This window comes from Sinocyclocheilus grahami, unplaced genomic scaffold (genome assembly GCF_001515645.1).
Source record: "Sinocyclocheilus grahami isolate Dianchi unplaced genomic scaffold, SAMN03320097.WGS_v1.1 scaffold2098.1, whole genome shotgun sequence".
NCBI lineage: Eukaryota > Metazoa > Chordata > Actinopteri > Cypriniformes > Cyprinidae > Sinocyclocheilus > Sinocyclocheilus grahami.
The window spans coordinates 66,744-74,984 of NW_015507277.1; the positions used below are offsets into that span (position 1 = coordinate 66,744).

The 8,241-nt window shown below is 38.3% G+C and overlaps 1 long non-coding RNA gene across 1 annotated transcript in view; it reads right to left on the bottom strand.

Moving 5' to 3' along the window:
* Nucleotides 1-2,108, bottom strand: part of LOC107574040 (uncharacterized) — a 14,503-nt gene extending 12,395 nt beyond the window's left edge. Inside the window, exons 1-2 of the long non-coding RNA XR_001607616.1 lie at nt 2,098-2,108; nt 1,041-1,047 (exon numbers count right to left, since the gene is read on the bottom strand). This is a non-coding gene — a long non-coding RNA (uncharacterized lncRNA). The remainder of the gene's footprint in view (nt 1-1,040; nt 1,048-2,097) is intronic.
* Between the last annotated feature and the right edge of the window lie 6,133 nt (nt 2,109-8,241).

Below are 8,241 nucleotides of genomic sequence, written 5' to 3' on the forward strand. Positions count from 1 at the left end.
GACTATTCTTGTGTTTTGCCCGCCATATACCTGTTTGCCATTGTTTGACCCTGCCTGTTTTACCACGTCTCTCTATTAAAAGCTTGCAGATGGATCCTCATGTCTCGTCAGCCCCGTTACAGTCAGCTTGCACATCGTTACACAAACAATTACGATTTCATCACAGACAATAAATATCACACACCCCTAGCGTAGACAGGTGAATTTAGGTTCAGACTCACCGTGCGATAATTATCCTGGAAGACTTCTCTCACTTCTTCCTCTAAACACTCCCTCTCGAGGTTGGCAGGGAGTTTAGTCTCATCATCATCCATGTTGCTTCTCTTCTGACGGGAAATTAAACTAAGTGCATCCCACTTTTCCAGGAACACGGGAGCTGAAGTGTCTAGGCACAAAATGATTTTATACAGTATGAAAGGCAGGTGAGAAATAGATAAGTGATATTTCAGTTGAAACATTCAAACATGATTTATGGCCACCAGAGACCTGCTGATGAGGGAGAATCCTCGGCTACCCGATGGCTGAACGGCTCTTATTTGATGTGGAGGATGGAAAAACATTTAGCTTGTCGGTTGTGGTGTGAGTGAGGCACAGATCATTAGACAGTCAAAAAATGTTCATTGTTTAATTTATTTAACCTACATCTTTGATGCATTTAAAAATGACTTGGTTAACTAAATTGCAGGGCTCTGATGGCCACCTGAAAGACAAAGTATATTTCTAACTAAAAACTAAATTGCAACTACGATTGATTTACTGATCGATTTTAAACAGTAACACAGATTTTGTTTCAGAAATGCATGCATTTGTTTCATTTGCTTACATTTATTTATTTACCTTATTAATCATTTCTCAAATGTTTTACCTCCCTGTTGTTATTGCACAATTTAAAAAACGGTCTTATTTTCTAGATTTTATGATCCAAAGGGCACTCACTTCCAGGATTGACTATGCATTCACAGAATCTTTCATGCAGTTACATCACTGTTAGGCATTAAACTCAATGCTAAATGCTGGTAAACCGGTGATCAGACTCAGACTCTTTTTCTTATATGCCCCGTGATGCTTTGTGCAAATTATGTGAGTAACTTCAGTCAGCAACTGCTAATGAACCTTTTAGTTCACAGTTCGAATGCAATGAGAATTTCTCCGTACCCCTCAAGCAAAGCATTAACAAATCACTTTTGGCAGACCGCTAATAACCTTTGTGGAGTCTTTCCACGGCAATATTACAGACGTGTTAAACATCACCGTAGTAAAAACTCTTTATTATGTGACGTACATGTAATGCTGCTTTCACCAAAAATGTTCCTACATTAACTGGAACATCAATGGATATTGCTTCGAGTCATAAATATTGTGTTTCCCTGCTTTAGAAACATTCCGGTAAACAATGCTAAAAGGAATTGCAGGTGAAAGGAAGATAAAATTACATTTCCAAGCACCTCTGTGGAAACAAACCAGACAAGAGACACCAGTAAGGATTTGGGGAGAAAAAATTCATTCCAGTGTAGTATTTCGTTCATGTTTTACTTATTAAATTGAGAGTACAGATCACAACTGTGCAGTAGGCTATGTGTTTTCTTTTACGTATTGTTACATCTGAATACAATAAGTGGACTGAAGAAGGCAGATATTCTCAAAGTCACATTAAAATGCCAAGCGTGGCATTATTTTCCAGATGGATAATAAGAGAGCATGATGGAAAATTTACAGCTGATGAACCAGGATTGTTTGTAGCGCAGCCTAAATATTTAACATGATATTTTTCAGTGCTCTTGCGTGGCAAACCGGATGTGCAGTTTTGTCATCAGACGCTTTAAATGCTCAAGCTCTTTAAAGTCGGGTGGATTCTGATTGCCCGCCAGTGTTTTTATCGCTCATCAGCTTGAAAAGAATTGCTCCGATTCCTTTATATGGTTATCATTGCATTTGTGCTGCTATTCGTCTGATTTGAGCAATTTTTTAAAACTAGCCAATATCTTTTGCATTATCGTCCTTGGTGTGGCCCTAACACAACCAATCACCTCATAGACTCGATGACACTGAACCACGTTTTGTGCAAAAAAGTGCAGCTGAATAAAATCTGTCTGTGACTTCTTTAAAACAGCTTTTTTTCCTTCTGTTGAGGCTCACCCAGGGCTCTGCCTGAAGTTGGCAACATTACAAGCAAACTATTGCGCAGGCCCTACACTGTCAAAATAGCACACAGTCTCACTTTGGGTAGAGCAAGTTTATAAGGCAATGTTTTAGCGCAAATGTATTTTGTACAATGCTATCTTTACAACAAAAAACACTCTGCAGCAACAGGGGCCAAACTCGGTGAGGACTTGGCAACCCTACCAGTGCTTGCGCCTATTACTCTTCTCAACGCTTGCCACGATGAATCAATGCGTTTTATTTAAGCATTTTAAACGGATTTTCATTGGTATGTGAGGCTCTATTCATTTGCTTAATTAATTTGCATGATTATACGCTGAAGTGGCCAAATGTCTGACAAAAACGGCCAACGGCGTTTGTTTATTAACCACAAGAAAATGAGCATCATCAGCATCAAAACCTTAAAAATCAGGTTTTAACCTTAAAATGCAATGCATGTTCTCAGTTATTTATTCTAGGCTATATTACATAACGGAGACTCGCCGCTTTAGGTCGTGACGCAGAGCTTTGGATGAAGAGACGATTATTAATAATGTCTGATATCGACCTGCTGTCAGATCTACTGAGCGTCAGAGCGACATTATAGCATCTATAGGCATTGTTTTGTACTTAAGCATGAGCCATCCTGTGTTTGTGAGTATATATATAACCACACGAGGGAGCAAATGGACTTTTGTAGCTTTTCCTTGAACAATGAATTATTGGCTGTGATAATCACACTGAGCTACCATTTGATGCTTTCATCCGTTTGATCGTTGTGTGTGTGTGTGTGTGTGTGTGTGTGTGTGTGTGTGTGTGTGTTTTGTGAACCCATAGGTTAGATTTATTCTCTTTGGGCTTTCCCAAACCAATCCAAAAAATAAAACAATAAATAAAAAAAATAATGTGTTTCTAGCTGGCTTTGGCTCCACTTCACTGGCATGGCAAATGTCCACACTGCAAAAAATGCTTTTCTTATTTAGATTTTTTGCCTTGTTTCCAGCCAAAATATCAAAACATTCTTAAATCAAGAAGGATTTTCTAGACAAGTAAAAATGATTGTCTTGTTTTCAGAAAAAACATGTCAAAATTAAGTTTTTGCTTAAAACAAGCAAAATAATCTGCCAATGGGGGTAAGCAAAATAATCGTGTTTTCTGTTTGAAATAAGATTATTTTTCTTACCCCATTGGCAGATTCTTTTTTTCAATTTTTTGTCTTGTTTTCAGCCAAAATTTTTAAGTAAGACAAGCATTTTTTTGCAGTGCACTGCTCTCTAGGGTTAGGTTGGGTTGTTGTAAATGCCTCTGATCTGGTCATTTGTAATGCCACATGCGATTCCGTCCCTTATCAATGACTTGGTCAGTGCTCTGAATTCACAATCCTTAGACTTGTCCTTTTAATCTGTCATATAAGCATCAATACACTGTCTGGCCTTGTGAACATGCAAAGAACATTCTCGGTATTTGGCTAATAGATCTTTTAATACTTCAGAATCATCATCATCAATAGCAAAATACATTTTTGACATTGTCTAATGTTACATGTAGAAAAGAGGCTCGCATTAATATTTTCAGATTTCTCCGAGATTCCACTCACAATGAGATACTGTACAACTGAAACCTTAGATTTCCTTCTAAGCTCAGAGCTCTTGGGTGTTCAAAGTGATTGATCTTTTATTGTTTTTTCATCAGTAGCTTCTATTTAGTATGTGTGCTTTTTTTTTAAGATATGGCAGAGTTTTGCACACTTCCTGTCACATGCACATGCTCTCAAGTGGCCTACAAGACTCTCAACACTGCAAATGAGGGCATTGGGAGTTCACTTGTTTGTGTGCTCTCATATTTAGAGCGCAGTTGCGCCTCATATGAAATATAAAATATACACTCATGACAGACCGCTCAAGATGAGATAGATCTAATGTTTTTGTTTTGGTTTTCTAATTCATGATAGTGACTTGATTTTACAGTCTCTCACAGAAACTCAAAATAAAACTTATAGGTGCTTAATTGCACACCTCCTAGTAATATGTAACAAATTAATTTTTCTAACAAACCTGTTTCTTTCTTTAAAATAGCTGGCAGTTGCTTTGGTAATCTGTTATCAAATTGAATGAAGTCTACTGTATAGAGCTGAGCTAAAGTGATGTGTCTCTGTCTTGAGAGAGTGTGTTTAATCCCAAATGCATGTTGTGTCAAGCATGATCAAGACTTACACTTACAATTCTTAATGCTTTCTGTGTGTTTGTGTGCCAAACCCTGCCTGGAGTGCGAGAGAGAGAGGAGAGACTGCTTTTACTTCTAACCCGTTCTATCTCAGATCTCTCGCTTTCTCACTTCTGGTCTCTCTCTGTTTCTCCACCTCCGTCCTGTGAGAATATGAAAGCTCTCAGCAAATGTTCCTCCCACACACAGCATTCCAGCGGCACTGAAAGCAGTCCTACACGCTGACGGAGGTCTGAACAATAGATGCATACCTGAACACACCTCCTGATATATCTTCTGTTTCTCCCTCCATTTCCTCAAGGAAATTGCATTATCTTTCTGTAGCATACAGTGCAGTCACTCTACACCTCCTGACGTCCCGGTCTGTGACAGATCTCTCACCTGAGAGTAGTTCATCAATTCAGAATAAATTCAAAAAAATCTGTCAGGAATGTATTTCTATCATGATAACCCTCAGAGGGTTTAACATGGTAATGTACATGACAATATTAATGTGTTTGGTCTTGGCTGCTGCTGCAGAGCAAGTATAGAGACTATTGCTACTGCCAATACATGAGCATGTAAGAAATACTGCTGCTGCACATATTACATATATGAAATAACCCCCATATACTGTAGCATACGTGAATCACCCTGCTGCAGATCTATACAGGTGGAGCTGGGGAAGGGGGAGGGTTTCTGACTGCTACGGCAAGCACTAGCCAAGTATTTGAATGTTTGAGCATCAAGCTCATTGGCTGCTGGCGCCATGTGATAATGATGTCATTACGTCAGATTTGAGTTAGACCTGTCGAACTGCGCCACCTAGAGTTTCATGGCAGAACTTACAGAAATATGCTCTAAAGATTATGATATTTGGTTCAATCATTTTGCATTGAATGGCTTGTACAATGAAATAATGCCTAGATGTTTTGATCAACTTGACATATGAAAAAAATGGATGGCCTGAGGGGGAGTACATTTATGAAATGTAATTTTTGAGTGAACTATATATTAAGTGGACTAAATGTGTGAAGTCCTGCATATGTTCCCATGGATAAGCTTGTGGCTTTCACCAGAAGGTCCAGTAATGACACTGTGATTTAAAATTATGGAGGCAATAAATAAATAAAAAACATAACATGAAAATAAATGGTGAACATGCAGAAAGCATACTCTTTGGTTGTTATACGTAACTGAATATAAAAATGATGAGTTTATATAATGTCCCCATTTAAATAACTAAGTAAACCTGTGTGTGTGTGTGTTATCCATCACTTGAGTTTCCCTATGCAGATGCAGTTAGTAATGGTTTCTAAATGAGACTCGCGCTTGAGTCACGTCTGCTCTCTCTTAAGAGTTCCTCCTCAAACTATCTGGCCAACACAAGAGGAAACGAGAGTTTAACAGAGAAAAACAAGTCTTCCCAAAGCCACCCACATCCCATCTGCTCATTAATGATCAGTTTTATTATTATCATCGCTGTTGTCACGATTATGAGCTGAAGTTTTCCTAATTGCCATACTGGTCATCGGGCAGTATTCCTGTTAACGTGTACAGCATGGGGGGAAATCCAGCCGTGTGCGTGTAATCATCCATTCACATCCAGTTTTCCTGCCTCTCCATTTTCTGTCCAATTAATTCTTTTCTTACTTCCCGGCGAAAGAGAGACAATAGAGCCCTCCAGCACATAATAGAATAGATCATTAAAATTCAGCAGTTCTTTGCACTGGCACCGTGTTTCCTCCCTGGACTGCTTGGCATGAATGCAAGACCCCGCTTTGAAATTCAAGCCAGCAGAGCACTCCTCACCCCTCCACGCTCACACAATTCACTCCCAATCTCAGCCCATTTCCATGTGAAGATCATCTCAATATGGTATTCCTCTGAGTTCCATGTATGACTGAAATGCATACTAGCATACGACTCTGACGGACAGTTATACTGGAATGGACAGATATGCAATTCTCTTAAAGCGTGTCATTGAGAACAATGAAGACTGGGAATATTAGATTGTTGCTTTGCAGCATGTTGATAATTCATATGCACTTCAAATCACACTGCATTTTAGAGCCACGCTCACAGATGAGAGAAGCTTGCAAGGAAAACAAGTCTGCTCATTCATCTACTCAAGTCGCTTGAAATGAAGCACACTACAATAATTAAAATGCCTCAGTGCTGTTCATCATTCAGGCATCCTCCAAACCCCATGTCCTTGCGGTAGTCATTGTTTATGTCTTATGAAATGGTAACTAAAATGTTATCACAATTAGATATGGTAGTGAAATTACAGAAGCTTTTGTTGACTAAAATCATGGCAGCCTCTCTCGACGCCGACAGCTGCAGCTGCTTAGAACAGAGACTTATTATTTCCAAAGCAAAACGATGATATATCTTTTGGTGATGGCATATATTTGCTGTATACGTCCATAAAACCTCATTATTTCACTAAACTTGGAAAAAAAGTAAAATCAACTATTTTGCCAAAAAATCATATTTTTTGCACACAAAAAAAGCACCAAAACAAGTTAAATGCAATTGCTTTTTGAAAATTCTTATGCGCAAGTGCAATAGTTTCCAGTTTAGACAGCCATTTTTTCAGATAAAAATGTATTCTTCCACAAATATTGCCAGCACTTTGTAAGAATGAACCTGTTAACAAAAGTGAAGATTCACAGCCAAGTCACGGTTTTATTCTTATGTATCATTTAAAAGTGTAGAGTAAACAGTGTTTTGTGTGTTTGTGGTTCGCAGCCTAAAAGGAGATTCAAATGTTCAAGGGACTGCTACATAATTAAGCAAATCGATTTAATTCAAGACAGCCAGTGACAGTAAGCATGTGATACCAATGACTGGCGGTGTTAAAAATGCAATTATTAATGAGCTTGCTGCAAACGAAGAGCCTTTGACGTGTTATACTAACAATGAAAAACAATTGCTAACGATTAATGTCATCTATTATTTTTCAACGAGAGTTAGTTGGTGACACAAAACAAGGTTTTGCTGCATCTGACCCCCCCCCCCCCCTCCACCCTTTCAGCTTTTGTAAGTACTGTAAAATAGAAACAAACGACAACACAGCATAAACATAATTTTGAGCCTGCAGCACAAAAGCAGTGTTAAGTCGCTGGGGGATATTTGTAGCAATAGCCAACAATACATTGTATGGGTCACAATTATACATTTCTCTTTTATGCCAAAAATCATTAGGATATTAAGTAAAGATCATGTTCCATGAAGATATTTTGTAAAATTCTTTCCTTAAAATATATCAAAACTTAATTTTTGATTAGTAATATGCATTGCTAAGAACTTCATTTGAACAACTTTAAAGATGATTTTCTCAATATTTAGATTTTTTTGCACCCTCAGATTCCAGATTTTCAAATAGTTGTATCTCAGCCAAATATTGTCCGATCCTAACAAACCATACATCAATGGAGAGCTTATTTATTCAGCTTTCAGGTGATGCATAAATCTCAATTTCGAAAAATGGACCCTTATGACTGGTTTTCTGGTCCAGGGTCACATATATGAAATAGGCAATTAAAAATGAACACATTTTAGGTAGAAAAAAAAGAAGGATTAACCACAGAGAGATTCTGACTGAAGCTAATGCTTCCCGAATATTCATTGGTCCCTTTTCTCTGTGATCCCGGAGCGGGCGGCAGTCCTCACAGAGGATTTCTGCTGGCTCTCCACAAATTCATCACGTCTAGCACCAAGCGTCAATGTTTTGATGTGTCGAAAAATCAGCAGGCACTGGATGCTTAGTCAGCTGGATGGACCCTTATGACTGGTTTTGTGGTCCAGGGTCACACATATGAAATAGGCAATTAAAAATGAACACATTTTAGGTAGAAAAAAAAGGAAGGATTAACCACAGAGAGATTCTGACTG